General features: G+C 43.5%; 1 protein-coding gene across 23 annotated transcripts in view; it reads right to left on the minus strand.

The window, feature by feature from the left end:
* Positions 1–21,500, minus strand: part of ESRRG (estrogen related receptor gamma) — a 506,557-nt gene that overhangs the window by 234,166 nt on the left and 250,891 nt on the right. The window contains exon 1 of one of the 23 annotated variants that reach the window (XM_053912610.1): positions 19,729–21,218. The exons of the other annotated variants lie outside the window; for them this stretch is intronic. The gene's annotated coding sequence lies outside the window, so the exon portion shown is untranslated. Of the gene's footprint in view, positions 1–19,728; positions 21,219–21,500 lie in introns of those variants that run through there. 23 annotated transcript variants of the gene reach the window in all.

Consider the following 21,500-nt stretch of genomic DNA (forward strand, 5'->3'; position numbering starts at 1 on the left):
GGGAACTGCAAGGGCAGCGTGAAACCCTACACCGCAGTCTCCTCCGCACATCAGTCACGCTGTGCCGTCATCGCGGTCCTCTCACTTTATGAATGAAAATCCCCGTCGCTACGCCTTCCAGATCTGTCTCTCTCTTTCCCCTCCTTCAAGGAGAGCACTGGACACTGACAGGCACTGCCAAGTTTCAAAGGCATTGTTCATAACGAAGAGTGGGAAGGGAGGTGGCAAGGCCGAGACTACATCAATGAAAAGGGCTAGGACAAAGCACTGCTAAATCCACGCGTTGATAAAAGTGTCCGAAAAACTGGGAATGTGTGCAAACAGGCTTTGCAGGAACGTGCACACGGTCAAAGCAGTGGGCCAGCGAATGATTTCTTTTCTTTCAATAGTTTTTAATCTGTGCTGAGAACAGGATTGGCACTGTAGTAAAGATGTGAACATGGAAATACTGCCCTATTTTCAGCTCGCCTCCCACACCTGTTGTTCACCTATTTGCTGTGTAGCGAGAGGGGTCCCTGGGTTCTGAGATCAGGCGCCTCTTGGATTCCCCATTCCTCCTGTGCAAATGCACTCACCCCGTGCTCTTAATCACTTTGTACTGCCGGTCATGGCCTTTGTCCCTAGGTTTTGAGCTCTGCCACCACATTACCCTGGCCCAATGGGCCAGATGAGTAGGCTGTGCTGTAAGAACTGGAGCTTCAGATGTTCACCCTTCCCCGCACCTGTTCCTTTCCCTGAGTTCCTCACGCCGGTGAAGCACACAACTCCCCACTCATTGGCTCAAACCCGACCCTGCGGAGTCCTTCCTGCAGAAATATTATATTTTGTAATATCACCCTCCATTTGTCACCCATCTCCTGACCTATTTACACTGTGACAACTGAGGTTTCTCTACCCTCTCACCAACACCACTGCCAAAGGCCTGGTCTCACCTGAATTCCCTCCAGTGGAGCCAGAGCCACCGTTACCAACAACGAGCTCTCCCTGCCTCTCCTCTCTGCGAATCCCTAGAACAGCTCCCTGTTACTTTTAGGATTAAGGTCCAACTGGTCACCTGAGCTGAGCCTATTTTGAGACTCCTTTCTCGCTGCTGTCACCTCTCCCTTCCCCCATGACCTCGTAACTCACTACGACAAACCACAGGGGCCACGGTCCATGTCTCACAGTGCTCCAATGGTACCATGTCCTTTGCATGATACGGCAACCCCCCTCTACCCCCGCCACCCCACCGCTCCTCTCCCAACACAAATTTCCCCAGACTCATCCTGGTGTCTCTCCTTCAGGACTTCTGGGGATCCAAGGACCCTGGGCCCATCTGCGTTCCAGCACTTTCCACATGCTATTGTAATTGCCTGTTTCTGGGGCTGCTCCCCTCCCCTGGACCTCAGAGTGAGGGCCGGGACTGTGCCCCATTCATTGTCGTGCATTCCCAGCACAGGCCCTCCTACGATTGATGGAAGCATAAGGAAATGCTGAATGGCGATTTCTAAAGATCATGTTCTATTCAAATACCCAACATGTTAGCATAGACAATGTTTAGAGATTTATAGATTTATACTATATGTATACTTAGACATATGTAATATAGACCCCTCCCTGTTAGTAGTAAGGATTTCCTAGAGTTCAGAAGGTCAAGAGATATCCCATGAGATCCAAATGGATATTCTAAAATGGGGCAAATGCACCAAATTCTGCTCTTGGTCACGGCCACCATGGAAGGGTGACAGGCCCTCCTAGGAGCCTGGTTGGGGGGACAACGGGAACTGCAAATGTTCACAACAGTCAGGCACAGCGTGTTCTAAGGAGGTGACAGCAGAGCTAAAAAGTTGGATGGTAGAAGCGGCCACCTCCAGGCATGTCGAACTGTAGTTTGGTCTCTACCCCTGGCATCTCTTAACCTCCTCACGTCCACACATCATTGTCCTGGATTTATCCACCTCTCTTCCCCGCCAGGCACAGCTGGCATGATCTAGGAGAAGGGGCCTAAGTCACCAGTGCGGCTTGCCCATACAGGTTGTAATCCGCAGTGACGAACTCAGCGCCATTTCTGTATAAAAGATGATGAATGTAAATAAAACGCATTGTATATTACGGGGGAAAAGAATAGAAAGCACCACAGACCTCCTCCTCCTCTTGCTGCAGAGAGGCTGCTGCTAGGATTTGGGTCTAGGAGACAAGGCATTGCGAGAGAAAGTGGGAATTCTGCCGGGAAGCTCGTCCCCTGCCCCGAGGTAGCCAGCCTCTAGGTATCAGCCAGCTCAGCTCGGAGATCTCCTCAGCCAGAGCGGACAACCTCGAATTAGACATCGGAGTGTTACTTTAGTTTCCCTTCTACCCGTTTTGTCACCGAGGACTTCCTTTTCAATAAGTGACAGACCGTGGCAAACAGTTGATAAGAATCTGCAAGGTACTGTTTAAAAGACAACAGTCTTGGAGTCAAGTCTAAGTGAATTCTGACTCCATTGCTGAATAATTGCAGAAAGTCCTCAACACCATCCATAGTTTCCTGGAACTGCATCTATGTTTCTTGGCACCACATCTATGTTTATTCCCAAACCACGTTGAACGAAGAAACGACGTTATCCGAGGACCTATATGACTATCCGGTTATCATGGGGGCTCGGTTTCTTAACCTTTAACATGGGAATCCTATCTTCTCATTTCTGAAGTCCCAGCATCTGACACACTGTGGTAGTCCTATTGCAATGATTAACGTTCATCCTCTCTCTCTCTCTCTGTCTGCCTCTCTCACACACACAAACACATTCTTTGGCTTTGCTCTGCAGAATGCCCAGACCAGCACATCTCCTGATTTCTCCAACTGTGGAGGGATATGCTCCCACTCAATCCTATTACCCACCCCCTGACACTGAATACAACCAGGGCCATGTCCACAGTCAAACCCAGAGGTGGCTTCTGCCTTAAATTTGAAAAATACCTTCCTTAACTCACCTAGTACCAGTCACTGCAAACTAACATTGGCAGAGCAGAGGGCTGAGCCCAATGTTTATGAGTACGTATTTAGGAGCCATCTGGGGCATCTGGTCTCAGATCTGGGGAAATTATGAAGCTGAGCAAACCAAGAAGCGTGGGGGAGGTTGTCACAAGTTGACTCCTGGAGAAGCAGAGTCTGCGACAGGACAACCTCAAAGTCATGCCAGCACACCCTGTTTTAGTGGTTATTCAAGTGTTACTTGTATCTCTATTAGGAGCCTTAAACTTTAGATAAATATTCCTTCGGCCAGGGTAATGCATTTATCCAGTTCACCTCCCACAGACTTCCACTATCTGTACAAAGCATGATTCGTTACAGTCATACTTACTTTTGAACCATAATGGATTTAAAATCATCTTAACACATCTTCCTAACGATCTAGTCACAAATGTTAAGGTAATTAGAAGTACCTTTGAGGTCAGCAAAGGGGAGGTAAGAGTCATCTAGGCAGATGTTAGAAGAACATAATACAAGGTTAGGATTCAGTGTTTTGGAAATGACCTTGGCCTACTGTCTTCTCTCTCCTGAGACTCAGCATTTTCAGCTGTGCAAAGGGGCATTAACACGGCCCTGCCGGGTAATGTTAAAGATCAAATGAGCCGCCGTAGGCAAAGTGACCGCCACCCAGTGTACTGTGTGCACCTCACACAAAACAACCTTAGTTTCATTTGCTACATCGTCTCCTCCATAAACTCACTGAGGACTTTTCTGAGAACGAGTCTCCAAATTGAAAAGAGGCATAGGGTGTTTCTATAGCTCAGATTTATAGCAAAAAAAAAAAAAAAAGTGCCCGAAGAAAGCTAGTGCAAAGGAATTTAGACTCATGAACCACAACCCGTGATTAAACCTTTAATGCAACTTGACAGTTTTAATTTTTACATAAATACCACCAGGGCCTATCATTCACATTATGGATCTCAAGCTTAACCAATGCAATTTAAAAACAACCAAACGGCTTTTAAAGGTGTACTGTCAAAGCGCTGACATTTTCCAAATTGAAAATGCTGTGTCTGAGATTTGAAATGGAAAACTTAGCCATTCTTCTCTTTCCCTGACAGGAGTTATCTGGATGGACACGGGGAATGCCTGCACCTTTTTAAAGCTGAGTTATTGATAGGTGAGGACCATTTCTCATGGAATCATGTCTATGTAGATGTAGAGTAAGAGCTCGTCCTTGCGGAAGTTTGTTAACCACTTGCGGAGTTAGGCACCATGCATAAATTACCCCTTTAATTGTCCCAGAAATTCTGTGCGTGTGTCACTGTCAAAATTTTCATTTTTGCCAAGGGGAAAACTAGTGCAGAGAGAGATTTGGAGGCTCTCTGATTCCCGATCGCCCTCCTCTGCTCTTTCCTATTTCTACAATGTAACAAACCACATCGTGGGAGCGGGGTTAACTGGAGAGACAAGGGGCCCACGGAGGAGAAGGAATCTGCAAGGTCCCTCTGCTGATTAGTGATGAGGCTCTGACTGCACTCAATACCCAGGCCCATGTTCTTCCTCTTGGATCTTATGTCTTTCTGCATTGGGGCTCCGGAACGAGAGATTAGAATGTTTTCAGCAAAATGAAGCTTTACATATTCACGACACAGAACTAAGTATTGTGATTATGGTGACCCATTGGTTTATCAACAACACATATGGCTTACATCCTTTCCTACTTCAGCACTAGATTCAACTAGTGAATTTCAAAATCAATAATTCTGTGAAGTGTTCCAAAACTGAGAACCAAATGTAAAATGATAAGCAATATCATTGTCTTATCCAGTGTAACTAAGAAAAACACCTGGTTTGTGGCAATAAGTCTGTACAAGAGGAACGTAAATTATGATTGTAACTTCTCCACTATTTGCAAGCCACAGTCATCCTTCCATGTTGCAAATATTTATTGAGCACCTACTATGTGGAAGTCATTGTTCAGCCCGTGGGATAAATCCCTGAACAGCAACAACAAAAAAATCTCTTGCCTCCATCCTTGCTGGAGAGTAAGACCGCACAGGAACCAAGGTAAGCCTATTTAGTTGTTGTTGCTGTTTTCAAAGAGCAATGATGAAAACAGTCGGTGATAAATACTATATTTGCTTCTCTAAATAGCTTTCCAATTTTTCTTATTCTCAATGACCAACAATGGGTTTAACCATGTTATTATATGCGGAAGAGGTCCATCAACACATCGGCTAATATTTATTTAATGTCTCCTGCATTTTGAATGCTACACCAAACATCATCACAGCTTATATTTTAATGGACTGATCAAAGCCAGCAGAAAGAAGTCGGCCAGCGTAAGCGCACGTACCAGCCTGGCACACTAATGCAGGATGGAAGACGTAGGCAGGTGCGAATGGGCCTCTTCACTTCTGCTCCTTGTGTGGCTGTCCCGGAAAGCCAGGCATATGACCAGGTAAGAGAGAAGTCCTAAGGGATTGGCAAACCTGACTCTCTTGCCTGTTTCCAGACGATTCTAGGGAATCATTAACGTGCAAAGTAGGAGCCAGAATAGCCAGATTCATATTTATGTCCTGCACAGTGGTATTCAGACACGCCATGTGCAAATGCTGGCCATTTCAAAGTGACAAGGCTCTGATTGAAAAGTCTGGAGGTCGATAAGTCTCATTTGGGGTCACCTGGCCTGGCTGTCACCTTGACTGACAAAGAGAACAATTTTTTGAAAATAAACACTAATAAGCTTTAAACAGCTAGGCCTCCATTTCCAAAATAATTAATGCACCCTGTGTCTTCCAGCTTAAAAAAAAAAAAAGAAACAGATTTCACATTTCTTCCTGTTATTCCTAAGTCTTGTGTGAGTAACTCGTTACAGACCGATTACAAAGGCCTCAGTTTTCATGCACACACAAGAGCACTTGAGTACAAAGGGCAGGTAGATGCCTTTTAATTCCCTTTCTCTTTGGTTCAAGAGACAGATTTGCTCTTGTTACAAGATGACTGAGTAATTCACTCATGGAGTCGTCACTTGTGAGTAATGGCGAGATTCCTTCCTTCTGGGTGTATTTTCTCTCTGTCTCTGCCCGCCCCTGTACATATTAACACCTAATTTCCATGTTGCTTATCAGAATGCAGGGAAACATCTTCCCCTCTTGCAGGGGGAAGGCAGAAGACATCTTAGAAACTGTAGAGGTATTCGGGCCTCGATCCTGTCCAAAACTTCCCGATTTATGTGAATCAAAATGCATTTTTGAAAACCATCTTTAGCTTTTTTTTCAATTAGCACTTCACAGCAGAATTAGAGAGAGCTGCTAATAAATGAGTTCTTTATTTTAAAGAAAAGTTCTGCTCTCAAGGTTGCTACTCACACTTGCAACAGTGCAGAGCAGGGCAAAGGCTCAGCATTAATGAAAGCTCACATCTCCGTTTTATTCCTTGTATCAGGCGATGAGTCCTAGACAGAGACAGCTGGACAGCAGTCACTTCCTAACTTACAAATGAACAAAATAGGCATGCTGGAGAAATGACAGGGAAGGGGTGGTGGGAAATAAAAAACAGCTCCTGTCTCTCGTAACAGGTACTCAGTCCTTGAACCAATGAGAAATTTGGGAAAATATTTCCTCCTTCTTTGTTCCTTCTTTTAAAGACAATTCTACTCAGATGGCCCTTATTTGTTATAAATAATATCATGTATAGATATAAGTGGAAGAAAGAACAAATGAACTTCTATCGTAGATTTCTCCTAAGAATAGTTTGGAGGTATATTCGAATCTTCTGGGGGGAGGGGGCCAAGGCTTAAGAGACTTGAGGGACAGGCTTATATAATTTAAAAATGATTTTAAAGTAATTATGATAAATCCACTGGTTGAGAACTTAGAACTTACCTGCTTGGTTTGCTTGATCATGTGTCTTAACTACATTACGAATAGCTCCCATCTCTGTTTTCTTAGAACAATGCATTTACTAGGAGAGGCCCTCTGCAGAGTGACTCTGTCTGAGGACTGGGCTAATTATAATTACCCTTTACATGTATCTATATAAACACACACACATATATATATAACCACATATATACCCACATATGGGGATATCTGTAAATGCTATGCTAGTTTATTAGCTATGCAATTACTAATACCAGTGTACTTAACAAGAGCCCAATCTTCCTTATAACACCTAGCTCCTTCATAAATTGTCTCTTACAAACCCATTTTTTCATTATTATTTTTTTTATTGATTTTAAGGAGAAAGAGAAAGGGAGAGGGAGAGGAAAGGAGTGAGAAAGAGAAAGAGAGAGAAAGAGGGAGCTATCGATTTGTTGTTCCATTATTTATGCATTCATTAGTTGCTCTTGTATGTGCCCTGATAGGGGATTGAACCCACAACCTGTGCATATAGGGATGACACTCTAACCAACTGAGCTACCTGGCCAAGACATCATTAATTTTTAATTAAAATAAAATATAATTTAGATTATTTTATTTCCTAGGAAATCATACTTCCCGATCCTACCTTTAGTTTCTGTTGTATATCAATAACTATATCTTTTTGTACTCAAAGACCAGTTGCTTAGGTGTTCCTCAGTTAATCTACATTCTCTTCAATTTCTCACAGATTCCTAATGGTATTCAAATTTCAAATTCTTCTGTGACCCTTCCCAATGTCCAGACAATACTGTGGTGACAAGCAGGGTGACAAAATCGTAGGGACCCTCCCCAGACTGTGTTCCCAAAGGACTCCTAACTCTCCTGAGGTTTTCTAGTTTGCATTCAGTCCAAAACATTCCCTACTTTTGGCTCACAAAATCTCTTGCAACCTCTCTCAAAGAATTAGAAGGCAAAAGAATATATTTCATTTTAAAATTCCAAATCATATTATCTTTGCATTCTTCTGCAATACTGGGTGATTCCACCACAATTTGGGGTAAGCTACTTATTTTGCACCTTACCTCTTGCTTTTGTTTCTTGATCTCTTGGTTAATACAGTTCTTCCTGAGCTAATTACACTCTCATTAGATTAAGCAAGGCGATAAAAGCAGTGTTCATCCGTTCATTACAGGAGCTAAAAGTTCCCATCCCCCCTCGCGCCCCTCTGAGACCTTCTCTTTCATACTTTACTTCTTATTTTTCTCTCCCTCCAATGCATAGTGTTTTCTCAACAATTTCATTCCTTGGCTCATTTTCCATTCCTCTCCTAATTGGTTTAAAATATCCTTGATATCACAGTTAATTGTAGTCAAGATTTGTCTCTTTTTTAGCTATGAATAACTTTTGCTTGAGATTAAAATTAGTTCCTTGCAGAAGCCTTTATTCTATTCCACTACAGCTCTCTAAGTTACATCTCATAATTTATGATTAAATAAACCCTAATGTACCTTATTTCTATGAACACAGGAACACACACGCTTCTCCTAGAGTTTACAGTGAAAATTCAAAATTTATATATTTATATTTATATATAAATATAAAGCAGTAGATTCAAATTCTGGGGTTCACCAGAGAAGGGAGTCCATGCAACATTATGATCTAAAAACAATGATGTTCTAATGAACTTCTCTGTGGTTTCATTTCCTTATCTTTGATGTAGTTAAAAATACATAAAACAGAAGATTTATCCATGTTTCAGTGAGATCACTCTGTTTCTAAAAGATGATTATTTGGCCCCAAGTTTCCTCTCTGCCTCCCTCCTCCCCACCCCCAACAAAAAGCTTACCAGTTGGTTATTAGTTCATGGAAATGCTAGTATTATTTAACAATAAAAATAAAAAATCGCACTCAGGCGAGTCCTGAATTATTCATGCCCTCTGATTTTACATAATTTGGCCATGCCTCTTTTTATTGCTATTTCCGTTTCTATCACTAAACAATTCTCCACTAGGTCCACCTTGGATTCCTGTGAACAAGGAGATAACGGTTGCAAAATGTTCCCTTGCAGACGATGTTCTGAGCTGATGTCCAAACATTTGCAGCCAAAGCCCGAACTACGAAAACAGCAAGGAGTACCCTCAGTGCCCAGAATAAAAAGTAGACTATTAACAAGACTTTTTTTTTAATCAAATTCCTTTAGAATTTAAAAATCTGTAGTGACATAAAAGCTCGCAAAATTGAACCATCACAGGAATAGACCCTGAAGACTTCCATTGTCGCTCTATATTTTCATTCTATGGACCCAATTAAGGCACTTGATGTGGTTTTGACATTAACAGTTGCTAATGGGCAATGTCAGGCTCTCTGTTCAGTAAGGGGCAGGAAGGAAGGGAAGAATGCATCTGAGCAGGTGAGCACAGAACAGGTAGGGCGCAGGAGCAGGGATGCACTCCCAGCACAACAGCAAGAGCCCGTGTGATGAGCCACTATGATGACCGATAACTTTGCACCTAGGAATTCTGCTCACAGTTGGAGGGGAAATCTAGTTTCAGTGGCAAGAGCAAGAACGAGATGAAGAAAGCAAGAGAAAGCAAAAAAGAAGGTCAGTCAGGGAACACTGAACCCCTGGAAAATATTTTGTTTTTTTAAAAAAGATTTCATTTATTTATTTTTTAGAGAGAAGGGGAGGGAGGGACAAAGAAAGGGAGAGTAACATCAACGTGTGGTTGCTTCTTGTGCACCCCCCACCAGGGACCTGGCCTGCAACCCAGGTATGTGCCCCAACTAGGAATCGAACCGGCGACCCTTGGATTCCCAGGCCTGCACTCAAGCCATTGAGCCACCCCAGCCGGGACTGGAAAATGGTTTTGAGAAATGCCTTCTTTGGCAAGAGAAGTCCCCCTTTGCAAAATCCCTGTTTGTTGTTTTGCCCACTTTCAAAAATGATCTTGAGCAAGTCCTCAGGGTTGGCAACGGGCAGTGCTAATGGAGCCTCAGCGATATCCTTCGAGTGTTCGGTGTGGGAAAGGGGAAAGAAAACCACACAGATGGAAAATACTGTAATGAACTGACATGTTCTATTTAAAAACTGTTTGTCAGCCGTAGTTAAGTTGACACGGTCAGCATGGCAACAGATCATAACATTGTGTATGTTCGGCTCATGCTGGAAGCCGGGATGGCACCTGGCACGCCCAGGTCATCGTGGTGGGAGTCGAGGCATGATGCAAACCGTGCCATGGAACGGCACGTGTCTGCTCTGCCAGGCCCTAAAGGTCAGCCTTGGGGGAAGTGGACGAGCCTGCTGTGCCACTTCTTCGTGCCCGTGAAAGAAAACCGCTGTTAGGAGATCACTCAGTGGGATCTGAGCGGCCCAGCAGGACTAAGGAGATGCTCTCCTCTACCTGGTTTATTGTTGCAGTTCATGCAGAGATCTGGGGGCTGCAAAGATGATATTTTCCACCAGACTCGCCTCCACGTTGGCTTTAAGACAAGGGACAAAACGGCGGTGATAAATAGCACAAACTAGAACTAGACTTTGGGGCCATGAGCTCTGTGTTCCTGGGCTGCAGCAGACAAAGCTACTTGTCCATCCAACTATACTTCTTGCCTGGTTCCTGGAACCAAGGGAAGCCTGCATTTCCCAGTCCAGCCGCCGGTAGGGCACACGACCAAGTTCTTGTCCATGAATTATGAGCAGAACTGTACTTCCACCTCACTCCTGAGAAAGCACCCAGACCTGGAATTTAGTCTTGTCCTCTGTCCTGGGTCGGGACACCCAAGATCAGGGGGTCATGTTTTGAGGGTGGCAAAATCACTGGCAGCCTGAGTCTCCTACATACCGGTGAGGCCAGAGCCACCGTCAACTAGAGGGCATGCTGCGTTCTCACGCAGGAGAGGGCAATACATACTTACACTCTTCCACACTGTTTTGGAGAAGGCCTCCTACAGAAGCTTCTACCCCAACACAGTCGGGCCCCACACGTTGCCCTGGACAGTATGATGTCTTCAGAGAGTCACCCAACCCCGATGAACTGGTTCCCTGTCTTTAATATGGACACCAGCCTATTTGCCATTTTCTTTTACATAATGGAGTATGGACGTCAGTCCTTCTAAAAAGTGCTGTTACACAGACATAAAATATAAACTATTATAGGAATTCAAAGGAAAGAGCAATTATTTGTACTTGGAGTGACCAAGAAGATTACAGAGAAGAACTTAAGGTGAATCTTAGTAATGTTTGGATAGGATTTTAAGTCACAAAGAGGATGGATGAGGAAGGATAAAAGGCATGGTGTAAATTTAAAAACAGATAGTTCAGTGAGTAACAGAAGAGGTTTAGCAATGATAGATGAATATGGTAAAAGGGTAATAGGAAATTAGGCTGGGAAATAAGTTGGAGGGCCATATTCTAAGGGGTAAGAAAGACTTGAACAGGAAAATAACAATTTCTGGCCTTAGTTAGTGGCGGTAATTTCATCCCCTTTGCCCCCATGCTTGGTCAAGCAGAGTTATTTGCTTGAGACACTGTTTCACAGAGATGCCCTGCTTGGGTCTGGGATAACCATCATGGGATCTTAAGAGAAAGGTCAAGAGAATCAGAGAGATGCCCAACTAGATCCTCAACACTGTGGAATAGTTGAACCACCTGGAGTACTTATCTCTAAGCTTTCTGTGATATGGGATAATTAAATGCTTATTTTTTAATCAACACTAATTGCATTTCTGTTACTTGCAGCTGAAAGCACTTCTAAAGAGTAGGCGGTATAAACAGCTAACTTTGCATCATGGAGAATGACCTGTCTAGGTTAGGATTTGATCTCTGGAAAAATGAATTGCAAAACCATCACTCTTATTTCTCAGACCCATGCCTTTCACGATCAACACATTGAAGCTATAGATCCTCACACAAAGTGTTTTATGATATATTTATCAAAGCAATCTAGATATTCCTTTTATAAAAAACTTTGTTATTGGTAATTTATACTTATTTTATAAGCATAGCATTTTTATTATACCACAGTTGCATGAAAATTACATAGGCATTTAAAAGAAAACTAGCCAGAAGAAGTTTGTTGGTAAAACTTTGCAGCTAGAAAAATCAAGTATATCAAGTACACCTTCTCCATGGTTTTACAGAGAAATCAGGCACAGGTACTGTATTACATGCTTTGTAAAAGCCATGACCTAGAACTCAGCTCCCTCCTTTTCTCTTACACACACAAAAATCACAATTAGCCCCCTTGCTATGAACTCAATTTTCTTCTGTTCCCAGTGTAATAAATACAGGAAAAATTAATTTTAAAGCCCAAAGAGAGAAGGTCAAGGTTTCCTGGCTTTACCTCTAATTGGTGCACCTTACGAACAGCATATTGTATCTAAATACCAAATTTAAAAGGCAATGGTTTTAATAACATTTAGACTAAAAGAACCCATCTAAGCACATACACAGGGAAGCACGTTGTCAATATGATACATTGTCTCCGTGACACCCATGCGTAATTTGCTACATATCTCATTTCATGTCGTGTCCTATATTTGGCCTATTTCCCTAGATCTAGTCCTCAATCAAGCAAGGATTGGAAGCCGGTCTGAATGTAAGTACAGTACTAGCAAGTAATACCGATGTAATTTATTCTTCCCCCCTCTCTCTCTGTAGCTCTTATTATCTATAAACTTGCTTGGTTAAAGCAGGAGACAAGCCGCTTTATGTATTTATGGACCTCAGTCAATGCTTCAAAACAAAATACTCGGGAGAAAGAGGAAGGTAAAAGGTCAGTCTGCTCAGGCATCTTTTACATATTTGAAGTGAAGATGGGTGGGGCAAAAGGAAAAATGCAAAGAGTAATCTGCTGTGTTTTATCCGATGGAATAAATACTATTTAAAAGACTTCACCTAAAATAATTCCATCATTAGGAACACAAATATGCAGTAGAATATAATGCTTTAGTCCAAATCAGAAATACACTTGTAAATGCACTGACAAAAGTTATTCTTCGATTACCTTACAGGAAACCCCACACTGGCATGTTGGACACAGTGGTTTGATGCCATATACCATGTAGGAGAAGCGAGCACTCCTTCAAATACAGCCTCTCCTGCTGTTCCCACTCCAGCCGTCACAAGGAACCTGAGAAGGAATCGCTCCAAGGCCACTGCCGATGGGAATATGATCAGTAACCTTAAATCCCTTTCTCTGCAAAATCAGAATCGGGCCAGGCCATTAGAATTCAGGATTTCTATATAAAAATACTCCCCAGACAGATATCCGAGGCTGCTGTCCCGTTTGACTGGTTCGGACTACCCCCTGGGTCCACCACCCCCACCTCTAAACTTGTTCCCCTAACTGCGCATTTTTGATCATGCTTCTTCATGGCTGATCTTGGAAAGTGAGCGGGTCGGTATTTGGGATGGGAGACCCAGAGCCCCGACAAGCCAACTAAGGTGCTCCTGGGCTCCTGACTCTAAGTGACATAAAAAAAAAAACATTGTTGGATTAAGCCATTAAGTTCTCAGGTACTTTGTTATGCAGCATAGTCCATACTAACAGGTACTAGCAGGTTTCGGTTTGTGTTTTCTTTCCTAATCTTTAAGTGACTGGAGGATAGAAGGCACAGCTTATTCATTTTTAGATTTAGCAGAGAGCCTAAGGACACAGCAAATCCAATAACCATTTTCTGAATGAATGACCCTCTCCTTCCTGTGTTTATCATTAAAGTAAATTCAATGACAATTACACTTACAGACTTCTGGCTTAACTAAGGATTTTTTTTTTCTTTTTTTTTTTCATAGTGTGGTTTAAACCCAGAGAATATAGAAGAGAAAAAAAAATCTGAAATGAGATCACCTCTCAAAAGCTCCAATTTTTTTAATGCTCCCAACCATTAAGAGTTCAATATAAATTTACAATGAGGCTTAGTGAGCAATTTAGGAAGCCTTGGCCTCCTGCCTCATAAGCATTCACGATCACAAATTAAAACTTGGCCTCACCAGCTAAGACATGACAGCGTGATGGGAAAGACTAAAGGCTGACGTAAGTGTAAAAGGAATCAACTCCTATAGGTCTTGGGTTTTAGGGGACAGTAGAGTTAAACTCAGTTAAGACTGAGGGGAAATATTCATAAAGGTAAGTATTCCTTGGTCACTTGTTAGCTTGGGGAGAATCGAGGATCCTGCACCTTCTCATCCTCTGTGGGTGGAACTCTGTTTTGCAGGCATCTGTTTGGAGAGAGAATTCACTGTGTACCCATCACTCCAGAACCACCGACCCCTGTATTCCAACAGGTTCCTATTGAGAAAACACCGGTTACGGAAAGGGGTAAAATAATCCCATTACCATGTTGAGAAATAAAGATGCAACCATTTGGAAACCTCTTAGGAGGTGGGCTTGTGTGAGCTGACATGTGCTCACAGGGCAACGATTATTATTATTATTTTCCACTGACTGAGCCCCTATTCTAGACAGTGGTCTCCCTGGGAGAGAGGTATTACCCCAGAGTGACGTTAAAAGGGTTCAGTGAGTAGAAAGAAGAAAAGCAAAGGTTTTGCTCAACAGAGTTGACATTTTACCAAAGGAAAGTTCAAGTTCTGTGAATGACAAGGACAGCGTTTCCCCGGGAGATGGTGTACCTGGGGAATCTCCAGCCTTCTCCTTCTCCAGGAAAGAAAGGACTTAGGAATAGCTTCCTTTTCTCCACCCTCAACGTGCTGACAAGTGAATACAGCTCAAGAAGCCAAGAGCCAGAATCATGGGGTTTTTTGTCATTTAAGAGAAATCACTAAAATATTAAAGCGGAAAAGAAGCGAGTAGTGTGGTACAAGGAAGGGCCTCGGGTTCAGTTCATTTCCATTCCAGAAAACAAGCCTTTGATTCTTGCATCACTTGACAAAGACCGCTTACTCTTTGTGAGCCTGCCCCAAAGGCAGAGTAATACGCTCTAAGGGCCCTTAAACCAACAGACTCAGAGAATATAGACAGCTCTGAGCCCTAATTACATCTGCCTTTTCATGAAAATAAACAAATAATCAGACTATGTAATGCATTAAGTTTGAACATACACTTTAAAAACACGAACACCTGTATAAGAAAACAGAAGTGATTTTAAAGGTCAGACCCTGTAATTTTGATTTAAGAGGGTACAGACCTTTGTGTCTCCTTCATCTCAGAAATCCAGTAAAAGAATGAGAAGGAGAAAAAGAACTACATTCTCTACCTTTGATAAAAATAGGAGACACACTTTTCCCTCAACCCTCGTGCATGAAGTTGAAAAGCAGAGCTCAGAGTAGTAACCATGGAACAGACCGGCAGGAAGTGAACAGTAAGTGAGGGCAAATTGGGACATCCGCCAGACACAGGACTCTTCACTGTGAAAGCTCAGGAATCAGGGCATTGGGCACCAGGTATCGGTGTAAGGTGGGGTGAGGCACGGCGCTAAACACAGGGTGAGCTGGCTGAAAGCCTGCAGTCAACACCCCCGTGCTCTACCTACACCTATGAAGCATGGCAACCACTTGGCATCTTCACCTTGCCGTGGAGAACTTGACCTACAGAAACTCTGACCTCGGGGATGCTAGGAGCAGTGGAGTGAAGGGAAGCAGAGGGTGGCTCAGAACACATGCTGAAAGTGAGGGCATTATGGGAAAGCCAGCATTCTCTCACCCCCTTCCCCGCTGGGCTCCCAGAACACCCCCAGGCACTTGTCTGTCTCCAAGGCAGGACACTGAAGAACTCTGGGAGAAATAGAAGGTTCTAGAGAAAAGAACTACAGATACCAATACTTTGGGATTCCAACAACAACAACAACAAACTGTCTTACAAACCCCCCGAGAGTAGTGCTCACCCATCCGCAGCCCCTAACCATGCATCTAAGGGTCATCCGGTAGTGTCTCACTCTTAAACACAAATGGAATTTCTTCTCCTATGCATGCTATTGTGTCTTCCAGCAATCTAATCTTCTTCCTCTATTTGCCTCATGGGACCTCCTCTTCCTGAGCTCCTGGCTCCTCATGAATCCCAAGGTCTGATTTCACCACCAGCCCCACCCCCCACTTCCTAATGCTCAAAGCCAGTGCCTTCTTGGTTGACTCCCCTGCTGTTTTGAAACTACTAACTCTTTCCCAGCCTCCCAGCCTCAAAATCTCAGCAGGCCCACCCTTTAAAAAAAAATAAAAACATTTTTATTTTAGAATAATTTTAAGTTTGCACAAAAGTTGTGGAGATAGTACAAGAAAGTTCCTATGTATATATCCCAACCCAATTTCTCCTATCGTTAATCATTTTATGTCAGTAGGATCCATTTGACATAATGAATCAATATTGATACATTATTATTGACTAAACTCCATCATTTAGTCAGATTTCCTTAATTTTGACCTATTCTTCTTCTGCTCCAGGACCCCATCTAGGACGTATCACACTTAGCTGCTCTGACTCCTCAGGCTCCTCTTGACTGTAAGAGTTCCTCACACTTTCCTTGCTTTTGATGACCTCGGGGAAGACTGGTCTCATCCTTTATGGAATTCCTTAACTGAGATTTGCTTCTGTTCTTCTCATCATTAGACTGAGGTTCTGGTTCTGGGGTGAAAGACCCCAGATGTAAGTGCCTCTTTCATCACATCCTATCAAAGGTACAAACTACCAACACGACTCATCACTGTTGATGTTGACCTTGGTCACCCCGGCTGAGGTCCTGTTTGTTAAACTTCTTCATTTTGGAGTTTCAATTTCCTGCCCCTTTCCATACTATACTTTTGGCGAAATGCCACTACGTAGAGCCCACACTTCAGAAGTGGGAAGCTATGTCCCTCCTTTTCCAGGAAAGAAAACAAAGATTATTTTGGGGATTCTTTTCAGCATCACTTTTGACTCCTCTTATGCCCTTGCTCCCCATTTCCTTCATCTTCCCCACAGGTAGACAGTACAGTGGGACCCAAGTCAGTCCTACAGCTCCAAGCCCTGACTCTGGATTGAAACGAGAGAGATTGCATTATTTCTGGTAAATAAGTCTGACAGATATAAAACTAATGTTTCATTTCTAAATGTTTCCCATTCAGGACCAGTGGAATTTGGAGTAGCATTTCTACCCTCTCCACAGAGACTCTATCTTGCTTTTCTGCCCTGCTGAGAAAGTATTTCAGGAAACAATCCACCACCACCGCCAATGCCTGCAGAACCATAGCTTAACAGCCAATTTGCTTCCTCAGGATAGAAGGGGGCCATCGTCATCACTGAATCAGCCATGACTTAGGCAGTAACAGTGAGTCTGGCATTATGCTAGGGTTTATAGGCCGTACAAAGAAGACAGGTTCTGATCTTCCAGAACCTTACAACTGACATAGGGAGGCAAGGGTAATGCATACAGAAGAACTGAATATATGATTGTAGGAATTACCAGTGGTTTCTCCCTTCAGACTGTAGGCAGACAGGAAAGAATTCAAAGGAGAGGGAATGAGCAGTATGTAATGACAAGGAGAGCCAAGGATGTTAGGGTACATTATAGTAAAGTTTTTACATCAACAAAAAGCTTGTGAAATCTCAACCAAGAGGACAAATGGTGAGTTCTGCCCACCCCTGACATGGCATGTGTCCTCAATACAAACGCAACCTAGAAGAAGCAAACCAGGAACATTCTAGACCCTTCTACTAATGTGGGTGAATTTACCTATAATGATGACTGCAAATGTTTCATTTGTCAGCAATTTGCATTTTCACTTAGGGAGCCCTCGAGTCCTGTCATGTCCCTGAGGAAGGGGTACCCTCCCACACCCACACGCATCTGTAAGTACAAACACCCTGCCTTATGGAGGGGAAAGAAGGAGGAATCTCAGTATCTTTCAAATAAAATTACAGTAAACCAAGAAAGGAAACACAAGTTGTGAAAGGAAAAAAAAAATCAGTTGTAAATGAGCAAACATTGCAGGTCAATTAGAACTAATAAAACAGACGATTTTCCTGAAAACTTAACACCTCTCAGCACAGCTGTCTGCCCAGTCGGGAAAGCGTTGCCATCCTGTCACCCAGGCCCCCAGCACATCAATGATGGGAAGTCTAAGAACGCCCCAGCGCGGCAGAAGGAGCGCAGCGCCAAGAAGCCAGGGGCCCACGGGCGTTCTCCACCGCCCTTCCCCGTGCATCCGGGTGCGTTAAAGAGTCTGCGAAAGCAGGAAGAATTCAGGCTGGGGAGAGACACGAGCACACGTATTACAACCCGTCTTTCGGAAACTGCAGATGATGAACGGGGGTCTGTACGGGGAGGTGGTTTAAAGGCAGGAAGGTATCTCTTTAATTAGGGTAAGTCATTAAATACTGTATTCTATTTTAATAAGGAAGAAACATCATTTTCTCAAATTGAAATACAAAAGTAGGGGGTCTTTAATTACTCGTGGGCCAGAGGCTCCTCTGAGGATCTGATGAAAGCCAGGGACGTTCTCCTCAGCAAATTGCATGTGCGCACAAACGCTAGCGTCCAATTGCAATAGAAATACTGACTTAGTCTCTGTGTACCAACAGACCCATTCCTGTCGGGCTTCCTCACTGTCTGGTAGGCCCACCTGTTAAAAGGCATATAAACCCCTGAACTTATAAATGCCGATGCGAAAGAAACACGGTTATGATCTTGTAACAGGAGTCGTAATATATTATCAAATAAAATAGGAATTACAATAAGTATTCCATTGTACTTATTGATTTGCATACAATGGTATCTATTTAATTTTGCACCAATTCTTGATATTTAGAAGTGCATCTCCACCTCAGAGGCAACCCTGCCTATTTTTTTTCCATTTTGTCCCTATTGCAGGCACCTGAGGCCTTCAATCGCTCAAAAATAATTTGCAGAAGGAAAGCAGAGAGTCCCTTGTGTTCTTGGCTGTTCTGAGAATTGGTTTAGTCACTTATTCAGTCAATAAACTCTGAATAAGACTCTGCATTATATGGTGGGAGGGAGCAGGTTTGAAAAAGAGGAATTCCCTCCTCTTTAAGTATCTTCCTATCTGATGCAGTGATGGGAGAAGTTAGAGGAGGTGAGTCACCAGGAAACTGGGAGGACTTTGGGTTCCTTCCACTTGGGGAAGTGGAGAAATTGAACTGCGTGGCAGCTCATGAGATTCCTCCAGGAAGGGCAGGAAAGGCACTGGGACAGAAAAGGAACCCCAGAGGAGCACCTCTTCTCAAGGGCCTGGGGCGAGGGAAATGTGGGTGGAGCACACTGGCCACAGCAGCAAGAAAGTCAAAACAGGGAGGATTGATTGAGTGCTTACTTTGTGCCTGACAGTGGCAAAGACTAGTTTAAAATATCCAAAAAAAGGTGGCTGGAAAGAAAGTAAAAATCGTGGGCAAAACTGAAAAATATCTATACTCAGGACCAGCTACATTATTTGTGGGACCCAATGCAAAATGAAACTGTTGTTTAAAATCATTAGGAATTTCACAATGACAACAACCGAGCATTAATCCAGGCTCCAGGCCCTGTGTGACCCATCGGGCCCTGTTTACATTAGAAGAAAACTTCCCGTCTAGTCTTTATGATCACAGATAACTCATCCCTATTTCTCAAAATGGCACCCACAAAACACTTAATATGTTCCATGCACCAGGCTGGGAGCTTTACATTTGCTTCACTTTCTCAACAACCCTCCAAAGTAGAGATTACTACCCCGCTTATAGATTATAAAACCAACTTGAAGAGAGGTCAAGGGATCTACACTGAAGGAAAACGTGTTCTTATAGAGCTTATAGATATTCCAACGGCTTTGCACCGGGCTGTGTTACAGAGAACATGCAACAGTGCCCTGCGAACGGGTGTTTTTATTTCTCTGCTGTGGGTTCGTCTCAGACTGGGCCACGGCAGTCCCAGTTCTGTGAAGTTGCTCGGAGCCACTGTGCTCGCAGCAGTGAGTGAAAGACTAGCGTGCAAAGGGCTGCCACTCACCATTCTAGTCACACCACCCCCGGGAGTCCCACGACATCCACCTCTAGGAGGAAGCAAAATGCCAGCCACGCTCAGAACTGTCCCTTTTCCATACAGACATGGCTATAAGGAAAAAAAAATTACATGATTTCCATGAGACATTATGCATTAAATTAGCGCGGGTGTACTCCATGAGCACGGAATCTGTTTTAGATGAAGTTGTTGAATTTTCAGAACCTACAGTAATTTCTAATGTCTCCCAGCAAACCTCCAATTAATAGTTTCTGGAAACAAAGGCTTGCTTGAGTGTTCAGCTTCATCAGCGTCTTCCCCCCGCGCCCACCCCCATCAATACTGCTGAACAACCGGAATTATCTAATGCAATCAGTGAAAGTCACTTTTTCCACCTAGAAATGAGCAAGAACCAGCATGGCCATAGCAGCACATCAATTCAACAGTAAAATCCAAGGAATCGAAATATTTACTAAAACTCCCCAGATTTTTATATACTGTTCAGCCTATTTGAACAGATCATCTCTTTCACGTTTGGAGGGGGCAAGGGTGGGAAGCGCTTTTGGTGGTGTGTTCAGCTTTCCGTCCTTCCGTCTCAGCTGCACTCACACAGCCCCCCAAGCAGTTACGTGATTAATAGTTCTGCCAAAGATGCCTATTTAAAAACTATTCCTATGTGGACAACAAAGGGGCCACTTACTAAATGTGACATGCTCAGGGGAGGCCTGCAGGGTGGCCTTCCAGACTCAGAGACCTCAAGTAACCACATAGGATGGCCTGAAATGAACACTTCCTGACCAAAATGAGTCATGGCAGGTAGTCATGTCCTAGGTCGGCACCCTTCCTGCCAAAGGTCAGCCTCAGCTGAGCCTGTCTGTTGACTTGTTCCGTCTCTGATACATGCCTTTGCAGTGTCAGGATCATTTCCTTTTTGGGGGGAACCCCTCACTGCACCAGTGCAGATACCTCAAAACCCCTCATTGTTATTGTTACCGTGTTCATTGGTAACTGCTAACTTTTACATAACCACCTGTGTAAAAAAATGTTTCTATCTCTTTTTACCTTCTATCCAATCCCAGAGAGTTTGCGCCTTGCTTTCTCCCACCTCCCTAATCCATCACCAGTGAATTTCATGTAACCCCTCAGGCCTCCTCCTTCGATTCTGAAGTATAAAATAAGGTGCAAAACTGCCATTCTCAGGAGCACTTTCTCACTCAGTCGAGATTTTGCGTCCCGGCACTTATCAGGTTTACAGGTGTAAACATTTCTTTACGTCACACCTACTTTATGACTTTTTTCCTACTCTGTCCCTGCTTTTCTCTGATCTTTATTTTTCTCCTCAGCAGAAACTATCTACTGTTAGAGTTCCCTCCCCCTGCCAAAGCCTTGTGACTTTATTCTACAGTGTTTTGTTTTGGGGGGGGGGTACTTTTAAGTCAATACTAGGTCTATTGGCATTAAAGCAGGTAACTGGCCCCAAAGTCCCCTATTACTCTGTCATCCCCCAGTATCCCTCTTCCCACTACCTCACCCATTCCAAACCTACAACTGGGTGGCAGAAAGAAAGAAGAAACTTCAGCCAACCAAAGGACCCAGCACCTCACACTCAGCAAGCAGGAGTTTCTTTATGCTGCTTGGTACCCAGGGAAGGGTAAGTTGCATTTTCAAAATGATTCTGTCAGACCCATGACCATTTAATTCATTCATTCATTTCTTATCCAGCATTTTGACCCGGGGCGGCGATGTCTCATCAATATCTCATTCAGGTGTCGCACGGAAAA

Source organism: Desmodus rotundus, chromosome 10, assembly GCF_022682495.2.
Source record: "Desmodus rotundus isolate HL8 chromosome 10, HLdesRot8A.1, whole genome shotgun sequence".
NCBI lineage: Eukaryota > Metazoa > Chordata > Mammalia > Chiroptera > Phyllostomidae > Desmodus > Desmodus rotundus.